The 19,692-nt window shown below is 26.5% G+C and overlaps 1 protein-coding gene across 1 annotated transcript in view; it reads right to left on the minus strand.

Moving 5' to 3' along the window:
* LOC107447826 (uncharacterized) overlaps positions 1 to 19,053 on the minus strand; it is a 124,533-nt gene extending 105,480 nt beyond the window's left edge. Inside the window, exon 1 of the mRNA XM_043041886.2 lies at positions 17,677 to 19,053. The gene's annotated coding sequence lies outside the window, so the exon portion shown is untranslated. The remainder of the gene's footprint in view (positions 1 to 17,676) is intronic.
* Positions 19,054 to 19,692: the final 639 nt, after the last annotated feature.

The following is a 19,692-nucleotide window of genomic DNA, read 5'->3' on the forward strand; positions in this document are numbered from 1 at the left end:
AAAAAAAAAAAAAAAAAAAAAAAAAAAAAAAAAAAAAAAAAAAAAAAAAAAAAAAAAACTCCAAAACACTTACTCAAAATTTTGATATGTTTCCTCAATATTGTAGGTTAAACTTAAAAAGAGTTTACCTTACATATGGATCAACATTTATATGTTTGGTCTTTTTAATCTCCTTATTCTACATATTTTTATGATTAATATAAAACAAAGTTAGCCTAATTCTAAGGGTTGATTTGGTCGTGGAAATAATAGAAAAGTTTTTATGCATTAAGGTTCAAGGTGTTTACTACTCGTTCAACTCAAAACTAGCAAATTTTTGTTTTTTTAATTATATATTTAATCACCAATTTTTTTAGAAATCAATTTCTGTCTAAATTCAACGAGACGTTTGGTTTTTAAAGTGATTTTTGTGCATCAAAATTTCTATCTTTGGACATATCTTTAAAAGGCGTTTTTTCGAGAATAACTGCGATTTTTTTTCTTCAATGTCAACTTGTCTTCGAATCTATTGCCCTGATCTTGAAAAATGTTTTTTACTTTAACAGATTTCAACGCGAGACTTTTTAATGTTCGTTTTGTAAATTTACTATTGTAATTAATTTAACGAAACATTTCCTTAAATTATAAATTTTAAAGTCAAAGTTAACGTTAAGAAGAGTATAAAATATAGTCTTGAAAATAGATTCCTTGATGTCTCTGAAAAACACATATTAAAAGTCAATTTAATACGGATTAGATAAACGAAATCTTTTATTAAAATAGCACATCAGATATAAATTTACCTTTAAATTAATTAATTAATTAATTAAAAAATTAAATTTACGTTTATGTTCTCATGCGCACTTAAGCATAAATTTTTTATTTTTCATGCTCTAATTTTTCATAAAATATATTAACTAAATGTAAGCTTCGAAGAAAATAAAGAATTATCTATAAGGAATATATCTTTAAAAATATCTATTTTATTAACGAAAGACATTTAATCGATATAATCTATTAGGAATACTAATCTATTACGAATATACACATTAGAAAAAAAAAGAATTGGAATTTTAAACGAATCATCATAGAACACATAGTACAATTTTTTTTCTCCCTTTACTTTTTAACCCTTCGACGCACAATTCTTATTAAACATATTTTTCATACTTTTTTCAGTGTTTTGTATTAATTTAAGTCAAAATAAGTGAAAAACAATAATTTTTCAAATTAGCNAAAAAAAAAAAAAAACTCCAAAACACTTACTCAAAATTTTGATATGTTTCCTCAACCTTCATTGTAGGTTAAACTTAAAAAGAGTTTACCTTACATATGGATCAACATTTATATGTTTGGTCTTTTTTATTTCCTTATTCTACATATTTTTATGATTAATTTAAAACAAAGTTAGCCTAATTCTAAGGGGTGATTTGGATGAGGCAATTATAGAAAAGTTTTATATGCATTTAGGTTCAAGGTGTTTACTACTCGTTCAATTCAAAACTAGCAATTTCTGTTTTTTAATTATATATTTAGCTACCAATTTTTTTAAAAATCAATTTCTGTCTAAATTCAACGAGACGTTTGGTCTTTAAAGTGATTTTTGTGCAACAAAATTTTAATCTTTAGACATATCTTCAAAAGGCGTTTTTTCGAGAATAACTGCGATTTTTTTTCTTTAATGTCAACTTGTCTTCGAATCTACTGCTCTGATCTTCAAAAACTTTTTTTTAATTGAACAGATTTCAACGCGAGACTTTTTAATGATCGTTTTTTTAAATTTAATATTGTAATTAATTTTTTAACGAAACATTTCCTTAAATTATAAATTTTAAAGTCAAAATTAACATTACGAAGAGTATAAAACAGTTGTTTTTAAAATAGATTCCGTAGTGTCTCTGAAAAACGCAAATTAAAAGTCATTTTAATACGGATTAGATAAAAGAAATCCTCTATTAGAATAGCACATCAGATATAAATTTACCTTTAAATTAATTAATTAAAAAGTTAAATTTATTAAAATGGCACATCAGATATAAATTTACCTTTAAATTAATAAATTAATTAATTAAAAAATTAAATTTACGTTTATGTTCTCATGCGCACTTAAACATAATTTTTTCATTTTTTATGCTCTAATTTTTCATAAAATATATTAACTAAATGTAAGCTTCTAACAAAATAAAGAATTATCTATAAGGAATATATCTTTAAAAATATCTATTTTATTAGCGAAAGACATTTAATCGATATAATCTATTAGGAATACTGATCTATTACGAATATACACATTAGAAAAAAAAAGAATTGGAATTTACAACGAATCATCATAGAACACATAGTAAAAATTTTTTTTCTCCTTTTACTTTTTAACCCTTCGACGCACAATTCTTATTAAACATATTTTTCATACTTTTTTCAGTGTTCAGTGTTTTGTATTAATTTAGGTCAAAATAAGTGAAAAACAAAATTTTTCAAATTAGCTCTTATTTGCAGTTTTTTTTTTTTTTTTTTTTTTTTTTTTTTTTTTTTTTTTTTGATAAATTCTTGAACGTGAATGAAAAAAAAATTCAAACTGCAAAACTAATTTTTCACGCAGATTTTTTTGGGTAATTATTAGATTAATTTTTATAATTAAAAAAATACCAAAAAATATTTTTGCTTGCAATTAGAGGATCAGAAAAAAATATATAAAAAGAACAATGTCCCATCTGCGTCATATGATCAATACGTTCAAACAGTCCCAGAAATCTTTCATGTATACAAACCATAGCGCGAGAAATATATCATACAGCGATTGCTTTGTTTTGTTTTTAATAATTATAATATCCAAACAAAACAATCGTAACATTTTTTTTCAAACAAAAGGCTCATAAGTACCGAACTCAATAAAATAAGTTAATTACCACTTAAGACTATTAAGACCAACACATATGATAAACTTCACACCCTTACATTCCTTATCTCCAAAGAATCCTTCCTGTAACAACACGGAAGCGTCACAATTACATCCCATTCACGTTAATGTAAGGACAATAAACGGTTGATTAGTTAAATGGTCGCCAAATGTCCTCACAATGCGCCGATGGAGGAAATATCGATGAACTGCCCAACTGTCTATGGAATGTGAAGTTGTCACTGCACATGATTTGGTTTCTTATATTTTTTATTGCGAAGTCAAATGGCCGGGAATGGTCTGTTGGTCAACCAGTGCGAATTTGAAGTGAAACTTGCGTTTTTATGTTCGAAAAAGCTAGAATTAAGACAGTTTTTTTCCCTTTTGCGAATTGAGGTAGAGATGGTTTCTTAGAAGAAAAAAAGGAGAAAAAAAACTGAAGGTCATTGTTTCCTAATGATTTTTAAATAAGAGTCATGGAATATTAGTTCGGAGTAAACTTATCAAAGCTTAAGCCTTTGACGCACATAAAACACCGATGTCCCTTTTAAATATTTTTTTCTGGTGCTCTTAACTGCAAGCAAAAATATATCGTGGGATTTTTTAACTATAAAAACTGTCTGCTACTAAAAAGAATCCGTTAAGTTATTAAATTATATATGCATAAAATATAAAATACGAAGAAAAAAAAATAGTTAGAAATCTTTTTTCTTTTATTCGAAAATTTATCAATAAGTGATTTTGTAAATTAAAGAAATTTCAATGATGAATAACTGTTTCTCTTAAATCTAAATAACTGCAAATAAGTAGAAATTTGAAAAATTATTGTTTGGAAGATTTTTACCTTTAACACAGATAAAGGTGTTTTATGTCGTACTTCATAACCATAAATTAGTAAAATGCTAAATATAATATTTTTTTCTTATTTTGACTTAAATTAATACAAAATAATGAAAAAAGTAAGAAAAATACGTTTAGAAAAAACTCTGAGCCAAAAGGCTAAAAATGGCTTTTGATGAAAGTTTCGACTTCAGAATAAAGCTTATTTTGGATTTTTTTTTCAAAAGGAAATTTCTTGGTTTGTTCATAAATAACTGTTATAGTTCAACATATTGAGAAATATTTCGAACAAGTTATAACCATAACCTCGTAGAAAATTGCTACTACTTCAATACAGTGAAGAAATGAACCACACTATCTCTCAAATTAATCCTTCTTAAATTGGATTAAACTTTTTTAATGGTTCAGTTAGAATGAAAATATGGTTCAATTTAACACCTTATTATATTACTGCAGAAATATATGATATAGTCCAATGTTCCAATATTATGGTTCAATATTTAGCCTATGCTTTCTCTCAGAGTTTCATTTAAATTAATCTCAGAATTTATGAATAAAATTATGAAAAACAAAAAACAAACTTAAAAACAAACACTAGGATCAAAATGTAATTAACATCTGAAATCTTGCAATTGTTAATTTTGTGCCCAAACAACTGAAATAAATTAATGTTGTCCCACATTCCAGTTAATATTTTATTTAGTTTACAAATAAATGCTCAGGTATTTCCTTATTGACCTGCACACATATTTACGAAGAATGTATTTATGAAGCATTATAATAATATTTCTAACTAGAAAGTATGTCATAGGTCGAAAAGAAAGTGATTAGTCTTTACAGATATCTGTTTATGAGAAATGAGGCTAAGGCTGTCATAATGAAAGGAGAAGAGAAATTTTCTTAAATTGCCTTCAAGTAATCCTGTTCGTAAATTTAATCGAAATCTACTTTTTCCCCCTAAAAATGGAAATGATATGCTGCAACAATGTAAAACAATGATTTTTTTTGTTGGTTGTTCTCGATTTTTCTTGAAATAATACTTACAGCATTTTATTATTTGATCTAGGTGCTCATAGCTAAGCATGAATTAACCTAAATTTTGTTTCATGTTTAAGGTATTAGGCTGTTGATTAATTGTCAAAGTTTTTATTATGAATATTTTTTTTCTTTATTATCAAGTTAAAATGTCTTGAATAATAATTACTTGTAAAATAATATTAACATCTCATGGAATACTTTCTTAGAAAAATAGGTTCACCTCACTGCCGATAACTTGCACAGTTGTTGAACTATAATTCCGTAGAAGTTAACCACATTAAGAAAAAAAGTGTGGTCAAAACTACCTGAATAGGGTAAAATTTACCGTGTTTCTACTCTATGGAAACACCAAAAGCTCGGTAATTTTTACCGAAGCGCTTTGACTATGGTTTTTGTGAAATTAACAATTAAATATGGTTTTATGTGATGAAACAATTAAATATGGTTTATGTGATGAAATATGTGATGAAACATGGTAAATGTAGTGAAATTTGGTGATTTTATTATGATACTTTGGATGTAAAAAATATTTATTCGCTTAAATTTGCTTTTCAGTTTTGTATTTTTTATCAAATGCGCGGTAATAAGAACTATAATTTTGAAAACCAGAATTTCCGGTAAACCATTACCATATGAAGGGGAAAATTACTAAATGAATGGTTTAAATACCGCATATTTTGGTTTCAATAAGAATTTTTTTTAAAACCAGAAATAACATTAAAATACAGATCAGAAATTTTAAAAGAATTATTTCTCTGTGCATAGTGTTGTGTAATCAAGAGTTTAATGAATTTCATGAATGAAGAGTTAATGAGTTTCATTAACTTAGTACCATATTAAAATTAAGGTTACAGAAAATTTGTACATTAATACGGTTTAACACGTGCTAAAATTTCAAAAAGTGGAGTGTATTACTGATCACAGAAACATTTAGAGAAAGCGTTTCTAACAAGTGTTCACTTTTGTGCAACTTCTATTATTTAAATCTTTTGTTTACGTTTCTGAAGTGTTACAAAAAGAAATGGAAAATCTTTGCAAAAACATATGAAATTCTTTCATATTTTGTAGAAATTTATTTGCTGAAAACCACTTTACAGAGAGCAAATCAATCAAATAGAGACTAAAGAAAAATCAAAAAATATATTTAAAAATTCGTGATAAAAATTTTAAAATTTTGCTTTTCTTAAGGAATTTTGTTTCCTATTAACTAATGAGAGAATATCTGTGCAATACATTCTTAAGACTACATCACTTTTCCCCACAACAAGAAAATCAAGTTTTAAATTAAAATTTCATTCTAAAATGAAATTTTAATTTAAAGATATATTTTTCGCTTTAAATATTTAACTTATGAAACCTATAATTATTTAGTTAATGAAACCTATTATTATTTAAATTATAACCACAATTATTAGAGATTACACTTATTGTTAATCACGGAGTTCTATTTCATAGAATTGTCGCATTCGCTTATCTACAGAGTTATAATTTTTGTTTTCAAACGCACACATTTTTATTTTGTTTTCAGAAATAATGAATATTTAATAAACAGTGCTGATTTTAAAATTTATCCTTGGATAGCAAAAACGGTATGCCTACTGATTTTTGACCTAAAATATTTAGGATCCTAATAATCAATATTCATAGAAAAGATTTCTTTCCCGATAAATGTTCTTGACCTACTTAAAAATTATAGTTCGTAGATTACAGTAGCAAAAGAAATAAGAAATCATATCAAATTTAAAAATATTAGAATGTGTGGAATAGATTAAAAATACTTGTAGTGGTTTCCTCCCCCCTTCTGTATTAGATATGATGAAGGTAAAAACACATTATCGTAAAAAACGACAAGATAAAAGATATAATGTATCAAAGACATTTGTATGGCAAAAGGTTAACAATATATAAATAGTAGCATAACCTTCTGAACAAAATTATACGTTCCAAACTCACTGTTCGTAAAGCCTCATATTCCAGGATTTAAGATGACTCAAGAAATGTTACTATACGGAAATAGCTCTTTTCCTAGAATAAAGAGCCATGAATTGATGATAAGCAGAAGATGGTCTGTCACCCAACCAATGCATAATCAAACGATCAGCTGAAGAAAAATGAGTGGCACTGGGCCTTTACAATCATATATGCATCTTGCTTTCGAGACTATTAGCATTCGAAGCACTTTTGTTGCCAACCAAGCATGATGGAATGCTGACATATATTTAGAAAACACGTCGAAATCGTCTGTTTTCTGACTTTTAATCTTATAAGAAAGGTTATGAAGACAAAAAGATTGGATCGTTTGCAAACAAAATGACGATTTCATTAATATATGATCGTTTTCTCTGTATGTGACATAAGTGAAGGATAACATCGGTCTAAGCAAATAAATTCATTAAAAATGTTTTAATGTAATTATATTACTGCTTGAAAAAATTTATAAATCCATGATACGAAAAACTATTACTTAAAACTTGGCACATATTAAAAAAACACGATTAAAATCGTTTAATTCTTAACCGATAATATATCAAGAAAAAAAGATCGTTTGCAAATGTAACTGCAAATTTATAATTATATGATCATTTTTTTTAATTTGTGGCATAGATAAAGAAAATTAATGTACCGTACATAAATGTAATGTAAATGTAATATTGAGAATGTTCGTAATTTAACAGCCATTGCTTCAAAATTAGCAAAAAAATTAATTAATTAAAAAAATTCATTATTCTTGTCAACAAGCATTAAAAAATATTTTATTTTTATTTGAGTGCATGAGACATTGAATTAGTTAATTGCTCTTCGCGAGCGGCGAAAATTTAAATTATAACTGGACACATTTTATATTAATTATTTTAAATTGAGACTGGAAAGTGTTTATACAAAGAAAAACAAAAAAAATCTCTCTATTCGAAATACAATTCAGCATTGGAAATACACAATTATATAATGTAAATATGCACTATTTTTTAAAAGAATAATTTATTAATGCAAATATATATATGAATATCAAATCAAAACTTGTATTCAAAGAAACATTCCTGCAAGTTTTGTTTTTGATTATATTACTTTTCATTGTATTAGCCAAAAAATTTCAAAACAAACAGACAATTCAAACTTGATTCCAATACAAACTTCAAAAACTATATAGATATATGTTATTATTTTCATAAAATTACTTTCATGAAAATATAAGAAACAGTAAATATTTCCTCTCATACACCGAAAAAAGATAAAACGAAACATTGCTTACCAAAATGGCACTAAACCAAAACATACAAATTACAAAGCATTTTGGTTATTCTTTATTTGTACTTTTTTTACCTATTGAATTGCTTTAAATTAGGTCGGGTCGTTTTATGTATTTCCTTACACTTACTTTCTACCATAATGTTTTTCGGATATTACATTAACATTAAGAACTAAAAAAACATTACGAAAACTCCCGTCCTTGGATCAAAGTAAATTTGCCATAACAAATGACGAGTAACACTTGCAAGAAAAGTACAATAAGTAACTCTCCTAAATCGCAATGCATTTCTGTTCGAAGCGAAAAAAAAAAAATTAGTTATAATCGAATGATCAGATTTCCGTGCGACAATAAATGATGTAGCACATTTTTTCCTCAATAGTTTTGACTCCCTCCTTCAATTTATAGATTTAGAAAACACGTCGAAATCGTCTGTTTTCTGACTTTCAATCATATAAGAAAGGTTATGAAGACCAAAAGATTGGATCGTTTGTAAACAAAATTACGATTTCATTAATATATGATCGTTTTCTCTACATGTGACATAAGTAATGTGACATATAGTAATGTGACATAAGTATATATGACATAGTCTCTATATGTGACTCTAAGCGCCACAGTTCACCAAACCACCTATCCTCTTTGTTACTCTCTTACGCTAAATTACATAAACATATATTAGCAGTTCTGGAACAAAACACATGTTCTAGATCAGTTTTCAAATTTTATTCTTAAACTCTAATTAGGCGTTTTAATAGCACTTGTGAGCATAACAACCGTAATGTTTAGATGTGTGGGCGGAGAAAAAAAAATTTGGTCATAGCTATCGGAATATGGTAAAATTTATTGCGTTTCTAGCTCTATGGGAACACCAAAAAGCGCGGTAATTTTTACAGAAACGCTTTGGTAATGATTTCGGTAAAATTAACAATAAAATATGCTTTTATAATATGTGATAAAATTTGGAAAATGTAGTCAAATATTGTAATTTTATCTCGAATCTAAGAGCATAGCATAAAAACCCTTTAATCGGTTTTCAATTCCGTTTTTGTTTTTTTACTTAGTGTATGTTAATAAAAACTCAACAATTTTGAAAACCAGAATTTCTAATAACTAACTGCAAATAACAGAATTCAAAATAACTAACTATATAGGAAGATTTAATAAGCTGAGATTAAATGTTTTAATTTTTACCCCAAATGCGTTACATGGCACTTCTTGGTACTACCTTCCTATCCCCATTGTCAACTGGTACAATTTTGACAACCCCCTTCTTTTCCACCAAGCGTGACATCATTAGATGGTCGGATTCTAAGATACCACTTTAATGTCACTTAGCTTTTTTTTTCTTTTCATTTTTTAACTAGTTAGTGCAGACGGAACTTTGAATTACGATATCTAACATAAAAAAGTACCCTCTCCAAAAAAAAAATTTTCTCTCTTTTGTCCCTTAAAGTGATGGAAATCAGGAAAATGTGGTCCAATAATGTCTTTTGGAATATTTTATTCTGTTTCTTAAGCTGATTGCACATTTTTAAAACTCCTTTAAGTAAAGATAATTTAATTCTAATTTATTACATATTTACTTTTTCATTGGTTAGTAATTGAAAACAATTTTTGAATTCTAATTATTTTCTACGTCATCGAATAAACCTGATCGTTTAATACAAATGACAAAATCTCAAAATTTGAAATTAATTGGACTAATAGTAATAAAAAAAATAAACTTGAAAAAAGAACCCAAAAAAATTTTTTTTTCTTGATTTCATTCAAAGTTTTGATTTTTTTTTCATAAAATTTTTTTTCTAATTCAAAGTTATGCAAAAATTTGTTTACACCATGTTTATATAATTTATAACATTATTAAGTTAAGAAAATAACGATATATAATTTCAAAATAAATTATTAAAATGAATGTTCCATATTCTCTTAGTACGCTTTACATTTGTTAAATTCCATCTTAGTTCATAAAAATGTGATCGGGAGTTACAAAGTAATTTAGGGTGTTACAATTATACTTCATTACCTATTTGCCTGCTCACCGTACATAAATAATTTCTAGTATAATAACGAATCTATTAAATATAATGAGTCTTTATTTATTTATTTATTTTTTTAAAGAAGTAAACTGACTTGATTCCCCCCCCCTTAAAGTTAGACAATTCCTTTGCAAACATAAGCAATTTGTTCGCGGACACCATTTGGCAACCCTTATTCTAGCTTTTGCACTGTAAAATATTCCTGATAAAACTACAGTAAAAAGTACTGACACCCTGTACAGTAAAAGTAGTGCATCCAAGCTTTAAAAAGTTTTGAATCAAATTACGGTAAAATGTACTGGCACTCTCAGTGCAGAACCGTAAAATTGATTTTATCGTAAAAAAAATTTTTATCGTGATATTTTATACCGTAAATTTTACAGTAGTATTTATTAAATCACAGCGATTCAATGATTTCGCAAAAAATGTTACTGTGAAAATTATAGCATATCAGAGTTTTCATTCCGGAAAATTTTAACGTAATTTGACCAGAAATTTTTTTCTGTCCGCAACACATTATGGTAAATAAAAGCGATGTGCAGGGCCACGAATTCATTTAATTCCATGCATGGAATTTGATTCCATGCAAGAATGATTCCTTGCACGAGTTTCATTTAATTCCATACAAGAAAATCATCTCTAATTCACTAATTAACTTTAACCATACAGAATGACCAAATGAGGTTAGGGGTATATCTTGTGCAAAATCGTCATAATAGCAAAAAATGTCGAGAATAAACCTTAAATAAAGGTAGTACATAAATGGACATACTATAGTCTCGGTTCTATAAACAGGAACCTTCCTCATCGTCTGAACACATCTTGTTTATAGACCACAAAACTATAGTACGTCTATTTCTGTATCTCTATTTGTGCTTCATTTACGACGATGTTTTTTTATTTTATTTATTTTTTTTTATTTTTTATCCGTGTAGAATGAGTCGATATTTAAGTTTAAAATTCATCTGTAACTTAGAAAATCATTTACAGTTCCTCTTTAGCATCAATTCATTTTCCTCTCATATTAAATGAGTTTGGTAATCTAGAATTTCCCCTACTATGTCGGAAGATTGCATTGAGATTAAGAGCTGGAAGATATACGTTTTTATGAACTCATCAGATTTGGATGCACGCAAGTAGGGAAAATACATACCTCAAGACAATGCACTGGGGGAAAGTTTTCGTGACACCTGTGTTAAACAGTTAGAAAAAAAAAACAAATATCAAAATTTGTTTTTAAAAGTAGGCAAATGGCCAACAGTCAGAATTCTTTTAATAAAAATCATGTCAATCGTAGAATCATACTGCAATGAGTACATATAACATTTTAAATGAATATTTGAGTTGTACCAAAATATGATATTAAAATATGTAATATGAACTAGGAAAAAAACAATTAAGTTTTATTGTAATAATCACTTTTAAAACCTTTCTTTATTGAATCAAGAATTTTGCTAAAATTTTATTTATCCAACGAAAACTGGAAAAATATGGGTGAGAAACAAATGCAATTAACCACTGTAGCTCTTTGAAGAAAAATTTTTGCCGAATGAACAATGTGATCAAGATTTAATAATTTTATATTGGTTTATTCTTTTTCTTATTAAATTATATGCGTTGTTAAAGCCAATAACGAACTTATGACAATAATTATTATAAATTAACAACTTGTTCAAATTGATATCAAATCAATAACATGAACTTGAAAAATCACTATGTGTTAATTTCCATGTCACAGAAACAGATGTTTTTAAAAAAATTTCTACCACCATCTTGAATAAATAATTTTGTATTAGTTTGCTGTTTATCCTATTAAATGGCATACGTTGCTTAAACCACAGCAATTAATTGATGGGAATAATTACTATTAATTTAACAACTTATTCAAATCGATGTCAAATCAGTAACACGAACTCACTATCAGTTTCTTTCTTTCTAACAAGATTAATTCTTTTAAAATCATTTTCTGCCGAAGAACTCCGTGATCAAGAATTAAGAAATTCGTAGCAGTACAATTTTTGTCCCATTTAAAATTATAAGCTCTTAAGACCAGCAATTTATTCATGAAAATAATTAATAGAACTTAAACACCAAGTTCAAATTGGTGTAAAATCAATAATATGAACATAAAAAGCTCAATCAGTTCATTTTCTACTGTAAGAATAGCTCTTTCAAAACGATTTTCTGCTGATTTGACAAAGAATTAATAATTTTGTATTGGTTTATTTTTAATCCCATTAAAAATTACATGCTGATAAAACCAGTAACTAATTTTTGAGATTAATTAATGTAGATTAAACAACAAATTCAAATCGATATCAAATCAGCAACACGAACTAACTATCAGTTTTTTTCTCTCTAAAAAGATTAGTTCTTTTAAAATGATTTTCTACCTATGAACTCCGTGATCAAGAATTAAGAAATTCATATAATTTATTTTTTATCCCATTTAAAATTATAGGCTCTTAAAGCCAGTAACTTATTTATGAAAATAATTAATATAATTTAAACAACAAATTCAAATTAATATCAAATCAGTAACAGGAACATAAAAAGCTCAATTAGTTCATTTCTTGCTTTAAGAATAGCTCTTTTAAGAAGATTTTCTGCTGAATGAATTCCGTGACTAAGAATTAATAATTTTGTATCGGTTTATTTTTTATCCCATTCAAAATTACATGAAGATAAAACCAGTAACTAACTTTTGAGAATAATCCATATAAATTAAACAACAAGTTTAAATCAATATCAAATTAGTAACACGAACAATTCAAAAATATTCTCTATAACAAGAACAGCTATTTTAAAGCGATTTTCTGTCAATGAACTCAGAGATTAAAAAAAAAGAACTTTATATTATTTTATTCTTTACCCCATTAAAAATTATATACTGTTAAACCAGTAACTTATTTAAATAATTAATATAAATTAAACAACAAGTTCAAATCGATATCAAATCAGTAGCACGAACAATTCAAAAATATTCTCAGTAGCAAGAACGATTTAAAACGATTTTCTGCCAATGAACTCCGTGACCAAGAATTAAAAAACTTGTATTTGTTTATTTTTTGTCTTATTACATGATATAGGTTGTTAAAACCAGTAACTGATTTATGAGAAAAATCAATATAAATTTAACTACTTATTAAATCGATATCGAATCAGCAACATGAACTCAAAAAATAACTATCAGTTCATTTCCCTGTAGCAAGAACAGCTCTTTTAAAATGATTTTCCAACTAATGAATTCCGTGATCTGGAATATCTACCAAAGTGAAAAGATTTACCACAAGATTATAAACTAAAAAAGAACACATCTTTTAGAATTTTTCAGATTTGGGTGCACGCTAGGGAAAAAAAACACTAGAAGACAATAGTATGGTGAAAACTATTCGTGATCGCGGTGTTAAAAAGACGAAAAGTGGAGAAAGGATCAAGATATCTAAAGTTAGACGAAATATTCCTTTAATCCAAAAAAAAATCGCGTGTAAAGCTTTAGCGAACCTATTTTTTACACAATGTACCGTTATGTAGATGAGGCAGACGATAAAAAGAGAGTGTCCGAATAATAAGAACAATGGAGTGTTCCAAGAGATTACCTTTTTCTTTGATGACGTTATTTTTATCTTAATAATAGGCATTTTTTTTTCGTCTCAGTGTATCAATTCACTTTACTCTTCATAAACATAAGCCATTTTTTTTTCTTTTCATTTTATCGAAGCTATTTTTGGTGTCTATGCTACGCGAGGGATTTTCTGGAATGTAAAGCTTTTTATATACTTGTTTTAATAGCAAATCATGCGGTACTATGCAATACCATAAGCAAACTGTCTGTTTACTTTAATTCGTTGTTTGTACTGAGGTAATCTTTAATTAAAAACTATTTGTAGTTGACCTTATAGGAATTTAATTGGTTTTTGCCGCTAAAGAGTAATTAAACGAATGATTTAAAACAAAAACAAAGAGATACGGTGATTCTGGAACTTTTACGTACAAAAGAATAATGATATGTCTTTATTCTTAGAAACGTTTTAAATAAAATTTTGAACTCAAAATAAATATTTAGTTTCACGCTTATTTAATTCGGAAAAAGACGAGAATTCTACTTGTTTGTTTATTTGAATTCTTTGTATGCTTAAGTAGTCTGCAATTATTCAATTGTTTTTTAATTAATCGGAATTCATTTATTATTTCACACAGCACTGTCTATTCAAACTAATTACTTCACAATGCTGAAGAAAAAAAAGTTCTTATTGTATTGAAAACTTTACTAACAAAAAAATATATTATATGGTTTTATGCATCGAAACTATATATATTAACACTTAGATTTTTAAGTAAAATTTTATATTAACCTTATTATTGATAAATTTTCAAATAATGACGTTTCGAAAACTTCCCAGATTAAATACAAAAAAAATATACGGTTATAGTTTAATTTATTTTTCCATACAACAAAAATTACATTATTTTTCACAAAATAAAAAAAAAATTAATATTATTCAAAATTTTATTTTTCAAAATTTAATAAAAAACTCTTTATTAGAACTCATCATTCGATGTTATTATTATTATTTTTTTTTAAATTTCTGAATGATTAAATCCTTTTGAGTGAAATAAAATGATAGTGAGTAAAAGCTTATTCATTCTTACGATATCAAGGAAATTTCATTGCATTTTATCTAAAAAATGGTTATTATTATGTTTTTTGTAGCTATTATTAAGTAAAGTGTTATTTTTCTAAATTTTATAAATAAATTCCTATAAATTTTTAAGCGTTGTAGTAAAATGTATGTTTATGAAAAATAAATTAATGAAAGTTCTGTCTTTTGCTATACCCTTAACCCAGAGGTCGCCAAAGTGGTCTATATAGACCCCCAAGGGTCTATTTAGTCGATCTGAGCCAGGGGGTCGAATGGGGGTCGATCCGAACCGGAAGGATCGATTGATCGAAGTATTATCAGTATTTTTCAGATATGTGACAATTAGAAATAAAAGAAGACTTATATACAGGTGAAATATATACAGGTAATCTTCAAAAATTGAGCGACGATTCTAAACTGCGTTTTGTTGATTTGGAAAACATTGACATCCCTGATTGGATTATTGTGCCATTTTCTGCTCTAATTGAAAACGTGGACATCAACCTGCAAGATGAGCTTGCTGAATTATTATGGGGATTTGAAGCAAAGACGCTTTTTAAAAATTTAACGATAAGCAAATTTTGGACAAATATAAATATAATGCAAAAGACTTTAAGAAATAGCTCAGCCATTTATGATAGCATTTCCAAGTTCCTATATGGTTGAAGCCAGTTTCAGTCACGTAAATTCAATCTTAACAGAAATATTAAATGTGGAATTTCGAGGGGATTTAAGATAAAAATAGACCAATTTTGAACCCAATATAACGAACCTTGCAACAAAAAAGAAACACCAGGCACACCCATGTCATTGATTAAGAAGCAATAAATCCGTAGTTACTTTACTTATTATTTCTACTTACTTATAATTACTTATTATTTCATAAATATTAAGGTATTTATATTTCAACATTAATATATTTTTCATAAAACTATTGTTACAGTATGTACTATTACTTTAATAAATGCTCAAAATCATAAAATAAATGTACAAACACAGTATCTAATAGAGTTTTATTTTAATTAACGAAAAATTACTTTTATGGGGGTCGATGGAGATTTTGAAAAATTATGTAGGGGTCGATGATCAAAAAAGTTTGGCAACCCCTGCCTTAACCTATGAAAAGTTTACAGTATTTTTGTCATTCTAAAAAGTACTTAATTCATTATTNTCATTGCATTTTATCTAAAAAATGGTTGTTATTATTATGTTTTTTGTAGCTATTATTAAGTAAAGTGTTATTTTTCTAAATTTTATAAATAAATTCCTATAAATTTTTAAGCGTTGTAGTAAAATGTATGTTTATGAAAAATAAATTAAGGAAAGTTCTGTCTTTTGCTATACTCTTAACCTATGAAAAGTTTACAGTATTTTTGCCATTCTAAAAAATACTTAATTCATTATTTCATTATTCTTACAATGCTAATGATTTAAGATCGTAATGAAATTTATAGTGTTAAGTTTAAAATACATATAATAAATTTCTATAACAAAATATTTTTTAATTACAAGTGACGAAATCTAATAGATTAACTAATAGTAAATTAAAATTAAATATTGAAAAAAATTAAACTTTTAAATAAACTCAAATTTCATTAACTGCATAACTTATTTCTGTTTTACAAATCTTTTCAAAAGAGTAAAAGCAATAAATTTTAAAAAACAACTGATTTTGAATTGTACTTCAATTACATTTTCAAAATCCTATTTTTAATACCTATGCACCAAATTAAAAGAAAGAAAATTGAATCTATTTTTTTTCCAGATAATACAATCAAACATTATTATTTCTCGAACTGGCAGCTCAGTTAAGATATGTTTATCATTTACTCATAAGTAAAATAAATGAAAAAAAAACTATTTTAAACAATATCTCGTATCTAAGTATGTAAGGAAATAAAATTAAACTTTTAATTTTCATATATAAATCAAATTAAATTTAGTAATCATTCAATTGCAGAAAAGAAAAAAAAACTACCTATAAAAATATTTGATGAGCACAGAAACATTATTGAAAAATTTTTTACAGCTCTGAATGTTAAGTATGTAATCCAAATTTTGATAAGATTTAAATATTCATTAAAAATTATTCTAACTTCCAGTTTTCAAACGGATTAAAACATTTATTAATATTCTTTATTAAGGTTTCTCGTATTTTAAAAAGTGTGTTAACGTAATTTTATACAAAAAAGTTATATTTTAATTATAATTTTTTTTCATAATGCAGATGCAGAAACAATCAAATTACTGATTTGAAATAAATTTCTATCTTAGCCCCTCCACTATTTTTATAAATCCAGGTCAGTGATAATGCATTATTAAAATCTTTAATTCGACTTTTTTCTTATTTATTTATTCATTTCCTTTAAGAGAGGAATTCAAAAAATTAAAAGTGGTATGTCATGATGATTTATGCTAATCTCTAAGAAATCAAATCCTTATTTTAAAATTAAACTGAAAAATTCTTATTATACATTTTAAATACAAAATTTTAAACATGAATTAACTAATTTGGAACATATAAGTATTTATTTGAAATGCTTCATGAATCATATCGAAAAAGGTGCATGGATAATTTTTTTTTCGAATACTGTTCACTAAACTTGGAATTTAAATATTTAAAATTCCTAAGAAGCAGAATTAGTGGAAAAATTTTTTTAATATTTTTGCATCTTTTGTCATAGAGATTATTGAAAAAATTTTTTTTATATTTTAATAATATTTCAATTAGAAGAATCGTTAATTTTCCGAAAAAGAATAAAATAGACATCGCTTTACATAAACTTAATTTAAAATAAATATGCTTCTGAAAATTTCAAAATTATTATTCTAAAATTTATTATTTATATCCTCGATTGTACTAGTTTTTATGTCTATATTATTAGAGCTAAAATGGAACATCACATAATTCTCTGGAGAAAAAAATCATGTTAAAGAAAATTTCTGAGAATTCAAAAATCTAAAAATTATAATTTAAATATTTAAAGTACTTACTTAAAAATAGATTCCAATAAAAATTATGTTATTCCATCTCCTTTCACAAATAAATCCTAAATAATTAATCCACAATTGAGGAAAATCCACCAAATGTTACTAAAACACACATTCACGTAAATTTTAAGATCTCCAATTAAGAATAATCCACATTTGTTTGCACCGCCATGTTGAAACACCACTATTTAATTCGATACAGCATGCAAATTTAAGTTCATCAAAGAAATAAGTGAAGATAGTTTTCTCAGTTTTTCAAGTAGCGAAAAATATTCTTTTAATGTAATAGGACCAAGTTTTCGAACTGACATAAAATCAGCCATTTTAAGTTTAAATCATAACACATAAGTTCAGGTATAAAATTTAGCATTCACTAACGCTTTTTTTACTACTTCTAGTGACTGTAGATAAATAAGTAAAATAAATATTACGGAAGTGATTACCACGCTTGCAAAAATTAAATAAAATAACGCAACAACCAGTTTCGATTACCTTTTCCAGTTAGAAACCTGTTGGAACACAATCCGAAACCAATTAATAATCGGATTAATTCTGTTATGACTGTAGATGATAAACGCAACTATCCTTAATCACGGCACTGAAAAAATGCTGCTCTAGCGTCCAGGAAGGTCTTCACGCCAGGTATTAATCACAGTTAATTGGACAGTTGAAATATTTTTGATTGGAACATAACTGGATAATATTCTTAGTAAAGATGTCAGGAAAAAAAGATCACTTTAAATCCAAGGTTTTCTTTGAATTTAATTTAAATTAATTTGATTAAGAAAAAACAATAAATAACTCTTCATCACCATTCGTAAATAGAACTGCTCCGATGTTTCAAAGACTTGAAATTCAAGATGGTTTTCCGTGCATAAATTATTAATTCGATTTAAATTAATTTGATTACGGCGAAAATCTTGGTGCAAATATTAATCACCATTCGTAAGCAGAACTATTCTGTTGTTCCAAAGCTTCGAAACTCTAGAGAATTTTCTTCCTATAAATTGTTATTCGATTTAAATGAATTTGATCAGGAAGGATAAATCCATAAAATTCTTAATCACCATTCCAATATATAAGTCTTCCATTGTTCCGTTAGTTTTTCTTCATCCAAATTATAAATGTTCTGATCATGAAAGAAATCGCTATATAATGTTTAATCTCCACACCAAAAGAACTGTTCTTAAGCCCCAGAAGATCTACTTCGAAGCCACTGCCATCCTACCGCGCAAAGAACAGGTGTTCTCGGCGATTCCACCCTTTCTCGAATAGCTACCAGCAAATATCGCATAAGTCGACTACGGCGAGTGAAATTGTAGTGTTGCAAGAATCGGTATAGCGGCGAGAAGCCGTAAAACTGGTTCAGGCTTCAAAACTGGTGGAGAGAGAATGGAATAAAAATCCAACATCACTCACAGAATTCTTATTTTTCGGTTTTCCTTTCTCGGCAAGGAATTGGCGATGTATTTTAAATGAGGATATAAAAGTGAAACAATTGGAGGAAACTTCGCAGATTAATGGGTTTTAAAATCACACGTAAAAATAAATTCGGTTTTATTTTATTATTATTATTTTTTTGTTACGTCTTGTAGTTGAACTTAGGATTATTTATGCTTATAAGATAAACAAAGACATAAAAACTCCGATAGGATGTATTTTATTGATAAAATTGTAAGCCGGACGTTATGGTAATTTTGTTATCAATGAGCCAAGGAATAATAACTAGCTACTGTGAGTAATTATGCATTTTATTTGATTAAAAGTTTGAAAAAGTTTGTTATGTTTTACAGATGGAATTAAGAGGGTATGCAGACAAAAAAAAAAACCTTTAAAGCTTGTTTTTTTGTTTAGAAAAAGCGTAACCAGTTTTTCTTATACAATGTGGCTTTTAATAAACCATGAAATAATAACATGTTATTGGAAATTACTTTTAGTTTAATTATATATATATACATATAAGTCATTGTTTTTCTTAACTTTCTTAGTGTTTTTTTGTATTTATTTATTGAAAAAAAA

The sequence above is a fragment of the Parasteatoda tepidariorum genome, chromosome 7 (genome assembly GCF_043381705.1).
Source record: "Parasteatoda tepidariorum isolate YZ-2023 chromosome 7, CAS_Ptep_4.0, whole genome shotgun sequence".
In the NCBI taxonomy this organism is placed as follows: domain Eukaryota; kingdom Metazoa; phylum Arthropoda; class Arachnida; order Araneae; family Theridiidae; genus Parasteatoda; species Parasteatoda tepidariorum.